Source organism: Cervus canadensis, chromosome 20 (assembly GCF_019320065.1).
Source record: "Cervus canadensis isolate Bull #8, Minnesota chromosome 20, ASM1932006v1, whole genome shotgun sequence".
Lineage (NCBI taxonomy): Eukaryota > Metazoa > Chordata > Mammalia > Artiodactyla > Cervidae > Cervus > Cervus canadensis.
This window is the reverse complement of record NC_057405.1, coordinates 2470861-2492103: the sequence shown is the minus strand read 5'-3', so window position 1 is coordinate 2492103 and position 21243 is coordinate 2470861.

Genomic DNA, 21243 nt, shown 5'->3' with positions numbered 1-21243 from the left:
TCCACAGAGGGACGTAAGGCCAAAAAGAAAGAATTCACTGTAATTAAGATGGCAAAAATTGCTTCAGTATCACCTCATCTTTAGCGGCTGGAATATTCCTGATATATTGTCCTTTTTGGACTGGGAAAATGAATCGGTGAGCTTTAAACTGTGCTTGTCTTCTGAACACGTAGCCCTTCTGTAATCATTTCTTTGAGGTATTTCAATTCCTTATCTTGAGATCCTTCAGCTTATCGGTTATATTTTCAATCTTCTCCTTGGAGTTTATTGTACTCATATTTTATTGCACACTTTACCGCATACTATTTAGCAGACTTCACTGTGGGGTCTCTGTTCAGATGGAAGAAAATTACTGATCCATGTAAGCCAATCAAAATTGGAACTTTGGTGTCAGACACTGTGAAGGAATGAAAGCTCATCTTACTCAAGCTGTCAAGGCACAGCTTTTTCTTTAAAATTATTCAGCAAGTCTGGAGTTGGCTGTGAGACCCCGGAAGGGATTGGCAAGCCTGGAGATGTACAATGTGTTAGAATAATATCACTCTCTTTGCAATTCTGCCACTGCCCCATTTGTGCTCATGACTGCCTTCTAGCCGGCTTTTATTCACAGACCAATTTTTCCTCTCTGCCACATAATGATAATGAAACTGTTCAGCCTGACTTCCATGGATTTTAGGAGAGTGACTGAGAAGGGTGTTTTCTGAAATGAGAGCCATGTTAGTCTGCGTAATGGAAGGGAACCAGGAAGTCATTAGGGGTTTCCCACAGGCCATCAGGAGTCTGCTCCCTGGCCATATTTCCTGGGGAAACACAAATCCTTGGGAGATGATCAGCTTTGTGGTAGTCGCCTGACGTTTCTTCCCTTTAAGTCCTACTTACTGGCAAGGCTTTTCCTCAGATTTTCTGTTAGTGCAGTTGTGTTATAATTTCTCTTTTAGCCATAGCTCCCTGTTGCCCTGACTGTAATTCATATCAGACTCATAAGGGCAAAGGAACACAGTGCTGGGTAGATGTTGTCTGATGGTAGAAAGAAGTGATGCTCAACCTTCCAGAGCCACTTACATAGCTTAACCCAAAGTGCCCTAGGTGTTTGTTCTGAAACATGGCTATAATTGGGTCATGAATAGTAAGCAGACAGCCAGCCTATTTACAGTCTAAAACCTCAGGATGACAAAAACTGCAACATGAATAGGAAATGATAGAGGAGACTATCTGATGGGTCAGAGAGACATCAAAAAGGGGTTGAACATGACCTGCTGGATGGTAAGTTTTGTCTTGTACTCTTAGGGCTTTTAAGTATCTGGTATGTGTTAGACACTCAATAAGATTTCTTTCTTTAATGAAAAATAAAGGAAAGAATAAACTGATAAATGTTTACTCCCCAAAACAACAGCAACAGCAACACAATAAACTATATGGAAAAGAGATGTTAATATCTGAGAAGTGCTCACTGTTGGGTTATCAGAAAAGTGACGTGAATCTCGCCATATTTTGTATGTTAAAAACTAGGGGGAATTACAACCAAAAAGTTTTCTACTTCTTCAGTCATCATGAATAAGTTAAGGAGACATATCTAAAAGAATGGGATTTCTGTGAGTGTGTGTCAGTTCAAGTCCCCTAGGAAGCAGACACTGAGTTGGGTCAGAAGTACAAAAGCTTTTTGGGGGTAACACTTCTGAAGGATAGAGGAAGAAGGGCTAGGAGCAGATAGGAAAAGCCTTCAGACTGCAGTGCAGGTTGGACACTTGTGAAAGGAGAGAAGGAAGGAAGGACGTTTGTGTCGGAAGTGCCTGAGACCTGGGTATTATTCTAAGAGGATTTAGGTCTATGTAAGATTCCCTGGAGAAGAGGAAGTGCCTGAGACCTGGGTGTTATTCTAAGAGGATTTAGGTCTACGTAAGATTCCCTGGAGAAGAATCCCCATGTTGGGTAGAAATGGTCAGGATCTAGTACCTGCTGCCACGCCCTGTCATTGACTAAGATTGCATGTGTCCTTAATTCAACATTACAGTAGATCACAAAGACATACTTACATGGCTGCTTCTTAGGAAACTCGGCTTCCTTATGTAAATTCCAGTGCTCAACTTTACTATGTTTACTTTGTTAGAGTCATTTCATAATCAATTTTGGGTACCAGAGCTGTCAGAAGAGATATAGAGAGCATTATCCTGCAAGCACATCTGTAGGGATGTTACAGTTAGCATGGAAAGCAGTGCGGGTGTTAAATAGCAGAAGTATTCCAGGAAGCTGAGGATTGTGCTTCTGGATATGAAGGTGTGCTTTATAAAAGCTGATGGTTCCACTGACAAAAACTAGCAAAGTCAGAGGGGGTTAAGCAAAACCAGTTATTTGAAATACTTAGGAGCTGCCCAGACAGCCAAGACTTGAGGGGCCAACAGAGAGAAAAGACAAGTTTACCGTGGTGAGTTGAATATTTTGTGTGCTGATTTTCTCCTGAAAATCACTTTTCTGATTTTTTGGCTAGAGAAAGAGGTTGAGTTGCTAAGCCAAATTATAGGCAATCTCAAAGAGCCAGGATGGCCAAATTTAAGTCTGGGCCTGCTAAGGCAGCTAGATCTTGAAGGTCCAAGGTCCCAGAGAGAAAGGAGGTACAGAGAGGTAAGTTCACACTTAGCACCAGTCTTCCCCTTGACATATTTTCTGATTCTTAAATTGGGCAGAGTCAGACGCTATGAAGTTGAGCAGAAAGCAGAGTAAAGTTTTCTTGTTTAGCAGTTTCACTGATGCTAAGGAGATAAAAATTGGAGTGCATGACCTGCCAAAAATGTGGGAGCTAGTCGATACCCTAGGCTTTGAGTTGACGGCACCATAAAGGCTAAACAGACTGAACTGCCAAAGAGTGTGAAAGTCATATGCTCACTTCCTGGCAAAAGATAGAGTAAGTTCACTGTGGAGGAGACAGCATTGCACCTCCACAGTATTTTAATCACATTTTTTGGCATTCAGTAAGAAATCACCACTCATATAAAGAAACAACAAAGGGACTTCCCTGGTGGTGGTCCAGTGGTTAAGACTCTGCTCTCCCAATTCAGGGAGCCCAGATTTGATCCCTGGTCAGGGAACTAGATCCTGCATGCTGCAAGTATGACCTGGCACAGACAAAAAACAAAAAAATCCCTGTAAGTGAGGGGTCATTATAAGAAACGGAACAAAAAGAGAAATAGACAATAGATACATATTTATGGGTGTCTAGGCTATTGAATTTATCAGTCATACATTTTTCTCTTAATAATTGTGATTGGTATGTCTAACAAAACAGGTTACAAGATGGAAAATTTCACCAGATAATTGGAATCTTTTACAAGGGATAAAGTAGAATTTTGAGAACTAAAAAGTACACTAACTGTAATAAAGCACTCAGAATCAGATGGATACAGAAGATTAGCAGACTGGAAGGGAGGACAATAAAAACATATTAACTAAAGCACAAAGAAAAAAAAAAGGTGGAAATGCTGACAAGAGCATAATAACACAATTCTTTTATAACTGATATAAAAAAGCAGAAAAAATAAGTGAAAACATAAAAAATTTGAAGTACATAATTACTTGATATAAATGGAATATATGGGAAACAGCTATAGAACAGAATCCACATTCTTTCAAAGTACATTTAACCAAAATTGACTGCATTCTGGGGCATAAAGCAAGACATAGCAGCTTTAAAAGATAGAGGCAGTTAAAAATATGCTTGCTGACCACAGTGAAATTAAATCAGAAATAAATAACAATAAAACAACAATAAAACAAATAAAATATTCCCCAAAGTTTTGAAATTAAGCAGTATACTTCTATACAATTCATGGACCAAAGAAGAAATAAAATGAAAGTGAGAGAATATTATGAGCTAAATGATAATACAACATGACATATCAAAATTTGTAATATGGGGTTAAAACTTATTTGAAGAGACATTTATGGGTTCATATACAAATAAAAAAAACAAATGTCTTAAAGTCAGATAAATTGGACTACATTAACATTAAGAACTTCTAATTATTAAAAGTCACTATTAAGATAGTGAAAAGGCAAGCAGGAGAGAGATATTTTCTAAGCCTACATCTGACATGGGATTCATATTGAAAATATATTTAGAAATTCCCAAAAGTAAATAAGAAAAAGGAATACAAACCAGTAGAAAAATGGGCAAAGGACTTTAAAGAGACTCTTTACAACAGAGAATATCCAAGAATATCAGTAAATATATGAAAGGGTAATTAGTTTTTTGTCAACAGGGCAACACAAATGGAAACTACTAGATACTACCACGCACCTTAAAAAGCTCGACTTAAGAATGCAGACAGTATGCTGACGAGGATGTGCAGTGGTGTCTTGTACATTGCTGAAGGGAAGGCAAATTGACCCAGTTCTTTGGAAAACTGTTTGACAGCATCTACTTAAGTTGAACATAAGCCGACCCAATGACCCTGTTCTTGGGTGGGATAAATATGGGGTGGACATCAGAAGACAGGCACCCCAATATTCATAGAAGTGTCATTTATGGTATCCTTAAATTGGAAACAACTCAAATACCCTTTAACAGCAGAGGATAAAGAAATCATGGTATATTCATACAATGGAATACTATATTGCACCAAGAGTGAACAATTATGGCAACATCAACAATTTGGGATGAAATGCTTAAGTGTAATATTGAGTGGTATGAACCAGATGCAAAAGAGTACTGAAAGTTCAAAAATAAGCAAAATTAATCAATTGTGACCAATGCCAGGAAAGAGGTTCCCTTAAGAGGACTTGTGACTGGCAGAGGACACAGGTGGAGACCCCTGGGATGCGATTAATGTTCTTTTTCTTGGCCTTGTGTTCAGTACATGAATGTGTTCATTCTGAAAATACACAGACCTTCACACTTGTAATTCACTTACATTTCATACATACACTATACTTCAGTACCTGATTGGAGAAGGCAATGGCACCCCACTCCAGTACTCTTGCCTGGAAAATCCCATGGACGGAGGAGCCTGGTAGGCTGCGGACCATGGGGTCACTAAGACTCGGACACGACTGAGCGACTTCACTTTCACTTTTCACTTTCACTCATTAGAGAAGGAAATGGCAACCCACTCCAGTGTTCTTGCCTGGAGAATCCCAGAGACAGGGAAGCCTGGTGGGCTGACGTCTATGGGGTTGCACAGAGTCGGACACGACTGAAGTGACTTAGCAGCAGTATCTGATTACTTTAAAATGTTTCATGAAACTGATTTCTTTTGAAATTTGTGGATCTTTCAGTAGACAATGAGAAAGTAATAAAAAACCAAGAACTTCTGACCTAGCCTGCTATTGAATTGTACAGTATTTCAGTGTTTGAAGGAAATTTATAGTTGTTTAATTCAAAATTCTTCCACATACACAAAGCAGTTACATTGGAAATCTGCTACAACTCTGTGAATGTTTGAACCTCTTCCTTCAGAATTTTATTCATGATTAGTCTAAAGGGCATTCAAGATAATGTGCCTTTTAAAAAATCCAAAATACTATATTCTATTCTAATTGTTTCCCTACTTTGTTAGACTTTAAGTGGCATGGGCTTTTTTCCCCCTCAAAGGATAAAGATTTGTTATCATAAGGATATTCAATAACATTATCTTTGGGATTAGATGTATTCCCCAAGGGACTTCTCTGAAGAAACAACTTCATTGAGACTCACAAATCCAATTACCTTTCTTTTCTTAAAAACTTATTTTATTGAAGTATAGTTGATTTACAATACTCTGGTAATTTCTGCTGTATAGGTGATTCAGTTATCCATATAAATAAATTCCTTTTCACATTCTTTTGGATATTGGCGCTAGTTGGTAAAGAATTCTCCTGCCAATGCAGGAGACATAAATGATGCAGGTTCAATCCTTGGGTTGGGAAGATTCACTGGAGGAGGAAATGGCAACCCACTCCATCATACTTGCCTGGGGTGTCCCATGGACAGAGGAGCCTGGTGAGCTACAACCCATGGGATGGCAAAGAGTTGGACACTACTGAGCGACTTAGCACGCTATGCAGTAGGACTCTGTTGTTTATCCATTCTATATAGCAATATGATGGTTTGTATCTGCTAATCCCAAACTCCTAATCCATCCATCCCCGTCTCCCCTCCCCCTTGGCAATCACAAGTCCGTTCTCTATGTCTGTGAGTCTGTTTTCTGTTTTGTAGATAATTTCATTTGTGTCATGTTTTAAATTCCACATATAAACTATCATATGTTATTTGTCCAATTGCTTTTCATAGTCTGAGCACTTGTTAAATGACAGGGACATATATTTTTGGTAATGCCTTATTATCAAACATTTTTCTATCTTTAGTGTGAACCCATATTTTACTTCTGTTTCCAGGCTATACTGAAAAAAAAAATGATGCCAGGTAGTAATTAGTACTTTTGTTTTCCAGATTCAAAAGCAGTCAACTTTCAAAGAACCAAAGGGTGACTAAAACATGCATAGGTAGTGAGTAAGTATTTCTCAAAGTGCAGTGCAATCTCTGGACCAGAGGCATCAGCATCACTGGGGAACTTGTCAAAAATGCAGATTCTTGGGACTTCCCCGGTGGTCCAGTGGCTGAGACCCATGCTCCCAATGGAGAAGGCCTGGGCTCAATGCTGGTGAAGGAACCAGATCCCAAGTGTTGCCACTAACACCCTGCTGCAACTAAGACCCAGTGCAGCCAAATAAATAAATACTAAAACAAAATGCAAACTTTTTGACCCCAATCCAGACTTAATGAGAAAGAAACTCTGTGGTGGGCTCAGCAATCTGTGTTTTCACCAGCCTTCTAGGTAATTCTGAAACATGTTGAAGAACTACTGGCATTAGGGAAGCACTGAAAAATGCTGTCTTTGGAGTTAGCCTTAATCCTTGTTTTGCTACTTCTTAATTGGATAATCTTGGGCAAGTCCCTTGATTTTGAATGCTGAGTTTTCTCAATAATAAATAGGAAGAATAATCCCTGTAGTTAGCTGTTGAATAAAAAGAATGAGATTTGGAATTCTAGTTTTCACTGAAATAATAAGAAGTAAATAATTTTCCTTGGTCCATGGAATATCACAAAAATGGTCCTGATTCCACTTGTCTAGTTATAAAGCACATTTAAAAATATTGCTGCTTTGTGAATTCATGGGAACCTTTCCATGTTGATGAGAGCATCACCATGTGGCAGCTTCTCCTGAATAAAATTCTGCCCAGGACAAATGTACCATGTCCTGGGACTTTGAAGATGACACCGTGGAATAAAAAGCCAAGCACAATTCTTTGAAGAAAATGGCTGAGTGTGCATCAAAAACATCTTTTATCCCTACTTTTTTTTTTTTTTTTTGCTTTCTTTCATGCTTTAGTAGATGTCAGACTCAAAGAGTTGCCAAATCTCTCCACTACTCACTTACAAGCCATTCTCTTTTCTAGTAAATGGCTCTGCACTTGGAGAACTCCCCACCTGGAAACTGAGAACCAGAGCACATGTCTCACTCTTTCTCACTCTTCCTCTCTTCCTTTTTATATCTGGAAGTAAATAGATTCCGCTCCCATTTCACCACAGCGTTATAAAGCACACTGTACAATACGGCGGACAGAAGACATTTTCTAGTCCATTCTGTTTGTTCATCTGTTGTGTCTATTTCAGTGGTAATGATCTGGGAAGGGAAGTCTTAACTAGCCACTTACACAAGTGACTCAATTTGGGAAGTAGGTAAAGACTGCAGGAAAAGTTGACCAGATATTAGGTTACTTACAAGCATATGGGGTTCGGGTTTTCTTTTTGTCTTCATGTTCTTTGTATTGCAGAGGCTCTGGGCCTGAAAACTGTCCTGTAGCCTGCGCAGACATGACACTGGCAATGGCCTTTCTTCCACTACCAACCCAGAGGTGTGCGGCACGCCGACAGGATTCTGTCTCCTGTTACTTTTGCTCTTCTCTCCCCCTCCCCCTCTTTTACCCCCTCAGACTCTTGTTAACCCCAATAGAAATGGATAAAAAAATTAACCTCCCACCATTTCTGATTTACAAAGTCATCTTAATTTATTCAAGACACTTCCTCCAAGAGCAAGTGTATATAATATGATGCATTTGGAGCATTTTATTTAATTCATCAAATTGCAATGTTTACATACAAGTTAATTCATGGCAGTGTGCAAATTAAAGGACTTGTCACCAAAATGAAGGCTTTCAATTTAGTCTGAGAGACACCTGTTAGTCGTTGAATCAAGGAGCCAGTCATGGTATACTTCAGTAATATCTTTTATATATTCAGCTTCATCAGAGGTTTACATAATTCCCACATTATATGTCATTCTCAACACATAAGTACATTATTAACATAGAAACCTGCTCATTTCCAGGTGACTTTCACGTTACTAGAATCTCACTCTCAAAGCATACTGCCATATTGTTTCGCTTTGTAAGATATTAACCATTTCCCCAAACTTAGAGATGGTACAGGTAGGTAGCACACAGATGCCCGCCTGAAAGCCCAAAGTCAGGATGCAGTTGGTAACACAGGGCTCATGCACTTTTACATGTATGGCCATGTCTGCATTTGAAAGTGATGCACTCTAGATGGTACAGTGAATGAGAAAGCCTGGAGAAGGGCTGGAGACCACCTCTGAGTGGTCTGAGACGATGGAAATCCTGAGAACACAGAACAGACAGGCAAGATGACACAGTGAGGAAGCACCCCTACTTCATCAGAGTTAGATTCACTGTGTAGCTTTTCAATTATGTTTACAAATAAGCCACCTCACCTATATTGGTGAGAATGTCACAGTGGCAGAAGACTGTAGCCCGTGCCAGCCTACAGACCCACACGCTGGCTCAGTAACTCACATGGGTCCTGGCATGGCACTGCCTCTACAGCGGGAGGTCTGGAGTCCTATGGGGGCATCACCAGCGGCCACGCTGACTGAAGGGTGGAAGGTGCTCTGGCATTTAGTGCCTAACGTCGGGGGATGTTAAAAATTCAGCAACAACCTGAACAGTTCTGCACAAACAAGAACTGTCTTGCCAAAAATGTAAATTGTTCTGTCTTTGGGAAACAGCTATTTTTTTTTTTTTTAGTTCATATCCATTGACTGTTCGCATCTCAAGATCTTTGTGTGTCTTCGTTGTCATGAGTTGTGAGAATCTGTGAACCACATTTGATATTTCATGTCTCTAGATCATCCAGACTTTTTTCCTGACTTCCAGAATCATTATCCAAACTGTTTACATCTCCATCTGGGTCTGGATATTCCAGAGGACCTAATTCAGCACATCCAAAAATCAAACTCATTCTCTTCTCCCTCAAAGCTTTTCATCTCAAATACCTGCTTTATTGCTGAATGCTACTGCTATGGCAGTCAAATTAAAAAACCTGAGGATCATCTTAGATGCCTTCCTCTCCTCACTCTTACATTTAACGAGTCACTAAATTCTGGGATTCTATCTCTTTAGTGTAATTCACTTTTTCAACTATTTTCTTCACATCTGCTCCTACTGCCTTAGTTCAATTTCTTCTCATCTTTCACCTGGACTATTGCATTAGCTTTCTAATGGATCTCTTTGCCTCACTGCATTAATTAGGAGTATTTGGTCACAAGTGACAGAAAACTCACCTTAGTGGGCTTATATAACACAGAAGTCAGAAGATTTAGAGCAGCTCAATTCAGGATCTAAAAGACTTATTTAGAGCTTGGCGTCACTTCATTCTTACACTTGACTTTCTTCTCTGTGGTTCTGTCTCAGGCAGGCTCTCAGGCGTGATCCCAACATGGATTGTACTGCCAGCTGAGTTTCGGGTCTGTTCTTCTAACAATCTCAGTTCAGAGACAGCCTCTTCCTTAGGTGCTTTAGCAGAAGTCTTGGGATCAGCTCTTCTTGATTCTCACCACATTGATGCCCACTGCTCCAGGAGAGGAGTCAGATCAGCCTACATGAACCCTGTCAATTGGGCATGGGAAACAGATGGTTCCTCAAGAAAAATAAAGAGTTTGCTAGTAGAAGAAGAGAGAACGTGTGCATGTGTACATTGCTTGAGTCGTGTCTGACTCTGTGCAACCCGTGGACTGCAGCCCGCCAGGCCCCTCTGTCCATGGGATTTCCCAGGCAAGAACACTGGAGTGGGGTTGCCATTTCCTCCTCCAGGGCATCTTCCCGCCCCAGGGATCAAACTTGTGTCTGCCTGTGTCTCTTGCATTTCAGGCAGATTCTTTTACCCAGTGAGCCACCTGGAAAGCACCAAGAGAATGTGTACTTGAGTGTAAAAGTCCATTAAAACTCTTTCTTTCTCAAACTCTATCCAGGGACCAGATTGACCATTTTCTGCACATTGAGTCAGAACCTCCTCTTGCTAAAATCCCTCCAAAATTTCCTATCCTCTACATGGTAAGATTTGGAAAAGCTCCAGAGGTCTGCCCTCTGCCTACTTGGAAAGTTCTGCCTCTCCCCCTTGCCCCCCCCTCTGCCTTGGCTCCAACCAACGAGATTCCCCAAACACCTTAAACTATGCTCTACTTTGAATTTGCTCAGGAAGCCAAACCCTAGAAATAGCTATGTCTCCACCTAGCAAATATCTTTGCATTAACTTCTCCCTCCCAACTCCTTTCTCATCTTATCCTGCCTTTGCATTCCCCCAAGCCTACACAGGTTTGTATCAGAGCACCTGTGACCCAGTCCTATTCCTTTTTAAATTAATTAATTAATTAATTTTTGGTTTTAGTTGCAGGACATGGGATCTTTAGTTGCAGTGCACAGACTCCTCACTGTGGTGGTGAGCTTCTCTCTAGTTGCGGCGGTTGGGTTTAGTTGCCCTGCAGCATGGGGGGTCTTAGTTTCCTGCTGCTGCTGCTAAGTCGCTTCAGTCGTGTCCGACTCTGTGTGACCCTATGGACAGCAGCCCACCAAGCTCCTCTGTCTACGGGATTCTCTAGGCAAGAACACTGGACTGGGTTGCCTCTTCCTTCTCCTTAGTACCCTGACCAGGGATCAAACCCTAGTCCTCTGCGTTGGAAGGCAGATCTTTAAATTACTGGACCACCAGGGAAGTCCCCCAGTCCTACTCCAATCCATTTATTTTCCCACCTCGACTGTCAGCTCTTAAGGACAGGGACAATCATTTATCTTTGTATCCCAAATACCTGACAAGGTGCATGACCAATAGTTGGTAATGATAAATATTTATTGAATGATAATTATAACACAAATAAACTGCTTATCAGTGATAAAGTCAATCAGGATACAAATACAGATTTTTTTTGACAGTTGAAAAAATTAAAATGTTTGGGGAAAAAAGAATCAAAAGATGTTCATAGTGCCGGGGGGGAAGGACTACTTTGAGTGAAACATTATTGTATTATAGCGTTGTTTATTGGCACATTGCATTAATTCATGAAGCAATCATTATTATGAGGAGAAAATTAGGCTCTGTAATTTGGTTATAATGGGCTTCCCAGGTGGTTTCATGGTAAAGAATCTGCTTGCCAGTGCAGAAGACACAGGAGATGTGGGCTTAATCTCTGAGTTGGGAAGATTCCCTGGAGCAGGAAATGGAAACCAACTCCAGTATTCTTGCCTGGAGAATTCCATGGACAGAGGAGCCTGGTGGGCTGCAATCCATGGGGTTTCAGAGTTGGACAAGACTGATGAAAGTGAAAGAGGAGAGTGAAAAAGTTGGCTTAAAACTCAACATTCAGAAAACTAAGATCATGGCATCTGGTCCCATCACTTCATGGCAAATAGACGGTGAAACAGTGGAAACAGTGGCTGACTTTATTTTTCTGGGCTCCAAAATCACTGCAGATGGTGATTGCAGCCATGAAATTAAAAGACGCTTGCTATTTGGAAGGAAAGTTATGACCAATCTAGAGAGCATATTAAAAAGCAGAGACATTACTTTGCCAACAAAGGTTCATCTAGTCAAGGCTATGGTTTTTCCAGTGGTCATGTATGGATGTGAGATTTGGACTATAAAGAAAGCTGAGCAGAAAAGAATCGATGCTTTTGAACTGTGGTGTTGGAGAAGACTCTTGGGAGTCACTTGGACTGCAAGGAGATCCAACCAGTCCATCCTGAAGGAGATCAGTCCTGGGTGTTCATTGGAGGGACTGATGTTGAAGCTGAAACTCCAATACTTTGGCCACCTGATGCAGAGAGCTGACTCATTTGAAAAGACCCTGATGTTGGGAAAGATTGAGGGCAGGAGGAGAAGGGGGCGACAGAAGATGAGATGGTTGGATGGCATCACTGACACAATGGACATGGGTTTGGGTGGACTCTGGGAGTTGGTGATGGACAGGGAGGCCTGGCGTGCTGCGGTTCATGGGGTCTCAGAGGGTCGGACATGACTGAGCGACTGAACTGAACTGAATTGGGCGACTGAGCATGCAGGAGCACACACGTCCAAAATGGTTATATCTGTACTTGAGATCTATTTTTATGCCATCATGGAGGCCTGAGAAAGTAGACTGTAGCCAGTGAGCAGATTGTAGTGGATGTCAGGTCCGTGGAACTATGGGTATTGATTGTCTTGTCTTCTAAATCTAAAATCTTCCCGGAGTGTGCTCTTCAGATGGAAGCAACCATCAAGCACTCGAACTAATGGCCAAGATCATTTCTCTAGCAAGGCAGAGATGCAGCTGTTTCCAGTGCCCTAGGCAGGACTTGAAAGAACCCTGTTTGTCCCCCTACTGCCAGGGCCGGGGGGAGTGCCCCTCCCCTGAGCCACACATCTGCTTTTAACAACCTCCCAAAGAAATTTCCCTGTTGCACAGTGAATGCTAAACAACTCCTTTTTCCCCTAGAGATTCAACTCAAAGAACATTTTTCATTAGGACTTCTCTAAGACTTAAAGAACAACAAAATTTGGGTTTTATCAGAACAATGAAAGCTCTAGATAATGAGGATCATGATTGTGTTTATATATAATTTTGTCCTGAATTGACTGTCTCTAGAGTTCAAATTCTTCTGGAAAGTGCCAAACCTCGGTTTCACCAAGCTGAGCCATCATCTGAGCTAAGAATGGAACTCAGGCTTCTTACCTCCTCAGCCAGAACTCCATCTATTAGAACACTGTGCCTCTCAATTGTGTCTTAAATTAGGCACATAAATGAATTCACTCACACTCTCTCTGCCTACCAAGTTTCTGCAAAGGAACTTCTCTGCACTACATGATACAGTTGGGAGAATTTCCTCAGCTCTACAGTGAAACTCCTACGGACTCCGGGAGGGAGTGGGAGAAACTCAGATGGAAAAGCTCAAGTCTCCTCAGAGAGGCACTGTCCCCTCCACTCCCCCACCCCCATCACCAGTCAGACATAGAACAAAGGAAATCCTCTTCGTCTTCAGCCCAACTTCACCAGGGAAGTGACTCGTTCAACGTGAGAAACTGTCAGTCCAACAAGTTAGAAAGATTTCTACCAACGTGGAGAGGAATAATGCTTGGACAGAGCTGTGAGCTGCTCTCTGCCATCAGTGGAATTCTGAACAGGGGCTCTGCCTCATTCACCAGCCCCATTTTCCGACTGTGTCCATCTGGAGGAGGGGGGAGAGGGGCTTAGAGCTAAAGCCGAAGGAAGCTCGGGGGCAAAGTCCTCTTTATTTCTAATGGGCTCCTGCCTATCTCTTAAACGTGTATTTGTTTTTTTTTTTTTTTTTCCTTTTTGGTCACTTGAAGCTCTAGTGCCTGTGGAGAGGGGGAGAGAAAGAAATACACACACAGACACACACACACACACATACACACACAACAAACCCAAAAGGAGAATATAAATAAATATCATTTGGAATCTTGCATAATATCAACCAATGGCAACAGCAGGTTTTTGACAGGCCTGCGAACTTCCCCAAAACAACATCCTGCCAGCCTGGCTGTGATTCAGGCATGAGTCAACACTGCAGGATGGACGGTTGCCAGCTCCATCCCCGGCCTGGGGCTGGTGGCGAAGAGAATCGCTCCCCTAGGGTGGTCGGCCTAGTAACATTTAGAATCTGGGCTGGACTGGCCTGTCATTAAGGACGCTGGTCCCCTCGAGCTAGCAGCGACACCAGGAAGTCTTTTCTTCTAGTGCTGGAAAGAAATCGACAGTGAAGAAAGAAAGATGCCTCTTCATCACAATAAGACACAATAAGATATAAAAAAGGGTGGAGTCAAACAGTTTTTACAGCTGACACAATTATTAGAGATTGGAGAAAATCTCTTTTCTCCCCTGCCCTGGGGTCTTGTTATAATGAGGCCCTGGACCTGCTATCAGCTTTTTGTAATCCAAACTGAGGATTGGAGCCTGCTGAACTGGGAGGAGACATCGTAGGTATCATCAGAGCCCCGAATGCTGGGGAAATAATTTCCTGCTGTTATGAAGGAGACTACGTCCCACTGACACTGTTTTTCAAAGACTGCCTTTCCCTTGGAAAAGAAGGCTGGGCTTCAGAGGGAGTTTCTCACCCTATGCATGTGGAGCCTCCATCACATGGCCCCCTCAGCTGCTCCATCCCCCAGACTGCCACTTGCTGAGTTAGGGACGCTGCCCATCCCTTTCTCAATGCCTAGGGCGTCTATTCTCTGAACCAGGAAAGCACAGCACAGTCATGATTCTGCAAACGTTGACTCAGTGTGGAGCTGTGAAACATGAGATTTGTTCCAAGTAAATACGGAGCCAGGAGTGAGATGCCCCAGGGAGAAAACAATGCTCTCTGTCCATTCTTCCCCATTGTTCTTAAGAGCAGCTCCTAAGACCAGAATCGGGGAGGTTTCTTTTTTTTCTTCAGGGCAAGTTCTTTGCTCCTTTCCTTCACCTTTCGACCAGGGAATGAACTATACTACTTATATTGCTTTTGTCAAATTATTCCTTTACAACTGAAAAGTAATTTGCTATAGGCTCATATCCACTTGAGAATCCAGATGGGATGGTTTATGTTGTACCATCCTTGGTTTGGCATGATGGCCTTGATTCCTCAGGTTTAGACCTGCTTTTTCGTCTATCCATAGTAGTGTGGGGGGGTGGGGGTGGGGCGGAAACATGATTAGTTGGCAAGTTTCTTTTTTATTAATTATTTTTTTACATTGATTTCTCCTTGATTTACAATGTGTGTTAGTTTTAGGTGTACAGCAAAGTGATTCAGTTAATATATATGTATTTACGGTAAAAGTGAAGAATCTGCCTGCAAAACAAGAGACTCAGGTCTGATCCCTGGGTCAGAAAGATCCCTTGGAGAATGGAATGGCTACCCACTCCAGTGTTCTTGCCTGGAGAATCCCATGGACAGAGGAGCCTGGGTGGGTGCAGTCCATGGAGTCCCAAGGAGTTGGAGACAACTGAACGACTAACACTTTCCCTTTCATATATATATATATATATATATGTGAAAGTGGAAGTCACTCAGTTGTGTCTGACTGTTTGCGACCCCATGGACTATACAGTCCTTGGAATTCTCCAGGCCAGAATACTGGAGTTGTTAGCCATTCCCTTCTCCAGGCGATCTTCCCAACCCAGGGATCAAAGCCAGCTCTCCTGCACTGCAGGTGGATTCTTTACAAGTTGAGCTACCAGGTAAGCTATATATATGTCACAAAATAATCTTAGGTTATTTACAAAATATTGAGTAGAGTTCACTGTGCTTTACAATAGATCCTTGCAGATTATCTATTTCATATATAGTAGTTGTATATGAACTAAAGAGCCTCTTGATGAAAATGAAAGAGGAGAATGAAAATGTTGGCCTAAAAGTCAACATTCAGAAAACTAAGATCATGGCATCTTGTCCCATCACTTCATGGCAAATAGATGGGGAAACAAAGGAAACAGTGAGAAGCTTTATTTTTTCAGGGTTCCAAAGTCACTGTAGGTGGTGACCGCAGCCATGAAATTAAAAGATATTTGCTCCTTGGAAGAAAAGCTATGACCAGCCTAGACAACATATTAAAAAGCAGAGACATTACTTTGCCAACAAAGGTCTGTCTAGTCAAAGCTGCAGTTTTTCCAGTATTCATGTATGGGTGTGAGAGTTGGACTATGAAGAAAGCTGAGCACCAAAGAATTGATGCTTTTGAACTGTGGTATTGGAGATGACTCTTGAGAGTCCCTTGGACTGCAAGGAGATCCAACCAGTCAATCCTATAGGAAATCAGTTCTGAATATTCATTGGAAAGACTGATGCTGAAGCTGAAACTCCAATACTTTGACTACCTGATGTGAAGAACAGACTCGTTGGAAAAGACCCTGATGCTGGAAAAGATTAAAGGCGGGAAGAGAAGGGGATGACAGAGGATGAGTTGGTTGGATGGCATCACCGATGCGATGGAGATGAGTTTGAATAGGCTCTGGGAGTTGGTGATGGACAGGGAAGCTTGGAGTGCGGCAGTCTAAGGGGTAGCAAAGAGTCGGACACAATTGAATGACTGAACTGAGGTATATATGTTAATCCCAAACTCTTTATCCCTCCCTTCCAGCAAGTTTCTCTAAATGGAACATTGAAGCCACACTTAGAAAACTGCAGGCATGCAAATGGAGATTCTCAAAACAGAGAAGAGATTTTGGAAAGAGGATTCTTGTACATGCCTAATGTTTTCAAAAATATCTCCTCTTGGTTTATACCTTGAATGACACTTGTCTTGTGGGAACACTTTTCCCTTGTGGTAAAGAAATGACTCAAGTGTTAAAAAAAAAAAAGTTCTTGAAAACCTGGAGAGTTTTTGCATCTTGCACTCAGAGAAGATGCAGCTGAAAACGCAAGATTGTGCGTGAGAGCACTGACGGCTGTCAGTGAGTTCTCACTTTGGAAGCAACTTCCCTGCAAGATATGCCCACATCTCTGGTGCCAGCCAGCGTGTGGGTGTGGATGGGCTTTCTCACAAATGCTGGCCCTCCGTTTTTGTTTTTGAAAATTTAGCCTTTGGTGTTTACTCTAGTTTCAGACATGATATTTTTCAGGACTGCACTTGGAATCTGCAGTGGATTTTCTCTCCTAAACAAAACCCTAACACAACCTTGGCCGTGGAAGTTGACCTTGTTTGTTAGCAGCGCATAAGCTATGGAGATGGCAAAAAGCCAGTTAATGGTTGTGACCCAAAGCTAACACCTCCTGGCTCTCAATAGCACATCTTGTTCCTATGGATGCGTTTATTGACAACTGGACTCTGTCATTTGCAGCCTCCTCTCTTTGAAGCTGCATCTTCTTCTCCCACTCTTGATGGCTGCAGATCTCTGCTTATCATCCATTTCCACACTGGCTTTGTGTCCCTCTTTGTAAGCTCTGCTCCGAGTAGTTTCCACAGTGTGTGTGACATTGTCAGCAACTTGTGGATAAGCCATCTTGCCTGGCTTAGTCATTCTGGACTCTTTTGTCTTGTTTCCTTTTTGATACCCTATTTCACACACATTCTGACTAAGGACTCTTTTCAAAATAAGCAGCCAAAATGGGTGTTCTATTGTTCCATGAGACTGCCAGATTATTATTTTTTAAATGTATTCACCACATGGATTTATCACGTAAACTCCTATTGAAAGCCATTGCCCCCAGGGAAGGATTTGAGCATTTGGGTAATTTCCTGGAATTCTCAAGTGTGTGTGTTTGTAGTTTCTTTTCTCTCCCCTTCAAAGGGATGCAGCCATGTCAGAGCAATCCATAAACAATATTGATTGCACAAAAGCACACAACTGCCAATCTCAGGCTCACTCCTGTCCCCGGCTGCAGGCCTTAATCTCTGAGAAGAAGCTCTTCTTTTTTGTACCGGATGCAAAAGGAACACACTAGATTCGTATTTACAGAATTTAAGCTTCAGTGATATTCTACCAATTTTCTTGGTGTCAGCATTGTGTCAGTCTGGGACTAAAAGCTGGAAAATTATTCGACCTGTGAAACATGTGCTTCTCTTCCTAAACCAACAGAGACACGCCTGAATGCAATAATGTACGTATATTCTGGGTCCCAAATGTAGAATGTGCCTTGGTTTGATAATCTAACACAATTGAGCCCATTAATAAGAGAAATTGCTTGGGAAGTTGGTTAACTGCCTAAAATCTGTGCAAAGCAGTGCCATTTAAAGATCTTTTCCCTTTCTTTTTAGAGTGTAATCCTTTGAATAAATAATTCAACTTAATAACCTTTATGATCTGTGAGGTTAATTGTCACTGAAAGAAACTTCCTACTGGATTAATGCAGCCCATCTTTGAATGTTTTTCACTGAGTTATCTAGCATTTCTTGATTTTTCCCTCTTGAACCTTATAAAACCCAATAGACTGATTCTCTTCCAAAAGCCACAACCGCACATCAGTGTGGTTCACAACTTGCTAATGTCTTTGGAACACAGGGGTCAAGGTTATTATACAAAGTTCATTTTTTAAAAAACTACACTTGCAGTAATGCTTTAAGAAGCTCTACCTTATAACCCAACCATGCATTTACATTAAAAACACATGCTCAGATGGCAACTGCCCTGTAACAAAGGCCCAGCATTTTAAGTGATTGAACATTAATGTGGACAGCAATAAAAATTCTGTAGTTTAGCCCCAAGACTGGTTAGATTCCAGGAATGGTGTTTTAATGAAGGGCCCACAGCATTTAGGACAGATGCCGAGTGTTATGCTAGGCTGGTAGCTGAATCTTGGATCAAACACAACTTTGCAATGACTCACACATTTTACTAATTTATAAGTGCAGTCTCCCTTGAAATCCCAATGTAAAGACCAGCATCCTGATCTATGAAAGTCAATATAACCTTGAAGTCAATGAAAATGAGGGTATTGTTCACTGAATAGAGACTCCCTAAGCTTATCATGTTTTCCCTCCCATATCTTCTAGCTTATTTTCTTTGAGTTTCACATGACGAACTATGTGAAGCCAAAAGCATAAATCTGACTTCTGGAGGTTTGTCTAGCAATAAACAATAAAACCTTATCTGGACAGCCAACAGGAATAAGTTGGACCTTGGATTCATTTAGAAACAGCATCAGACTACCAAGTGGGCATGTGGGATTTTGCTCTGAAACTGGTTAGGATTGAGCCATGTGTGATGGACAATTAGGGGAATATTCTCATCCCTTCTGTCCATTACAGAAGTCTCTAGTCTTCAGTTGGGTTTCTCTGGTGACTCAGAGGTAAAGAATCCACCTGCAATGAAAGAGGCGTGGGAGATACAGGTTCGATTTCTGAGTTGGGAAGATCCCCTGGAGAAGGAAATGGCAAAGCAATCTGGTATTCTTGCTGGAAAATCCCATGGATAGAGCAGCCTGACAGGATATAGTCCTTGGGATCACAAAGAGTTGGACACAACTTAGTGACTAAACAACAACGGCAAAACAACCAGTCTTTCACGGCCCATTTTTACTTACCCCCCGCCACCAGCCCTATTTCATGGCCAGGTCTTACAGCGCCCATCTGTCCCCTGCCAGAGGTGCTGAGCTCAGCTCCCCTTTTATTCATCTTTCTGCCACTAACTTCTATTTTTTTCATTGTGTCTTTAATAAATAACATGAGAAATAATAATCAGTGTTAAAAAATCCTACAAAATGATTATATATAAAAGTGATCTCACTGTAAAGTTATTTAGTAAAACAGAATATATGAGGACCACAAAGACGTACTGTATAGCACAAAGAACTATATTCAATATTATGTAGTAACTTATAAGGGGAAAAATCTGAAAAGGAATACATACGTGTATATATATATATACACACATACAGTTATTCTCATATATATAAGATAGCTTGAAATACATCAACATCAAACTAAGGAAATAGACTTTTTAGGACATAAATTTATAACCACAAATAACAACCTTTTGTCTCTTTTCAAGTGCAGTGTGCTAATTAAAAGGAAGAAGTGAAACTTCTAAGAGACTATTAACAATTCAACATTCTCAGTTGGTGTGGATTATAGATTTCATTTAACTTGGACCTCAAAAGTGAAAGTTCAATACCCTAAAGGGGACTGGACATCATCACTAGTTTTCTCTGACAAAATAAGTATAGATGTGTAGGTCTTTGGCTGAACTACCCTGCATATTGTTGTAAAGGAGCATTTTAGAGGCCACACTCAGGTTTTGTGATGGGCGCGTTCACTAAGTTGTGTCAGAAAAGAGAGATGCTGGGGAGGAAGAAAGAGAACGGAGGGGGAAGAACAGTGGCCGAGATCCCACCCCTGCTCCTCAGGAAGCAGGAACCTGGCTGTGTTGGTCCAAGCCGCTCCCAGAACCCTGATCCCACCTGAGCTTTGCTCAGCACCGCAGTGGGGTATGACAATAGCATTGCCCATTTGGACTCTCATTTTGTAAAATTCTATGAATTAGCACTAGATATTCGTGCTCTTTTAGTTGCTAAGCCGTGTCTGACCCTTTTGCGGCCCCACGGACTCTAGTCTGCCTGGCTTCTCTATCTATGGGATTCTCCAGGCAAGAATACTGGTGTGGGTTGCCATTTCCTTCTTCAGGGGATATTCCTGATCCAGGGATCGAGCCACATCGCCTCAACTGGCAGGGAAGCCTATGTATATGTGGGATGTATTAGATGGCATATGTATGTGTATATAAGTGCCATCCAATTTAATTTTTATGCTGCCTGGTAAAGTTATCACTGCTCTTCTTTTTCAGATAAGATTGCTTATCTGAAAAAAATAGGAATCTTTTTTGAAAAAGGAATCTTACCTGGAAAAGGATGTGGAGATGTCACAAGCTTGTTAGGAGGCCTGGGCCACGCTAGAAACAAAATCTCTTGACCAAGTCAGGGGCGCTGGTCACAAAATTATAGCTGCATTTATTAAGAAGCTACCATTTTATTCCTGATTCTGGAAAATATTTCTGCACGCAACTTCGCAAACTCCAGGGCGCGCTGTGTTGTGAAGGCAGAGGTGCCTGTGTGTGGGTCACGTCTTCTGTGACCACCTCTTCATGCAGCCGGGGCTGCGGCGACTAGCCACACCTCTGCCGCAGTGCCTGGGTGCCAGCAGGAGCTTGTTCAAGACATGTTCAAGGGGGCTAGCACCCAAGGGCAACCCTTGGGCCACTGGGGCATAGCACGTGGATAAATATCATCTCAGGTGGATGATCCTGAGATGTGTTCTACATGGCCCCCAAGCGGTTCCCCGGTGGGCCTGTATATGTGGAAAATTTCAGTTATGAAATGGTTGTTGCTGTTCAGTCGTTAAGTCATGTCTGACTCTTTCGACCCCATGCACTGCAGGATACCATGCTCCTCCATTCTCCACTATATCCTGGAGTATGTTCAAACTCATGTCTATTGAGTCAGTGATGCTCT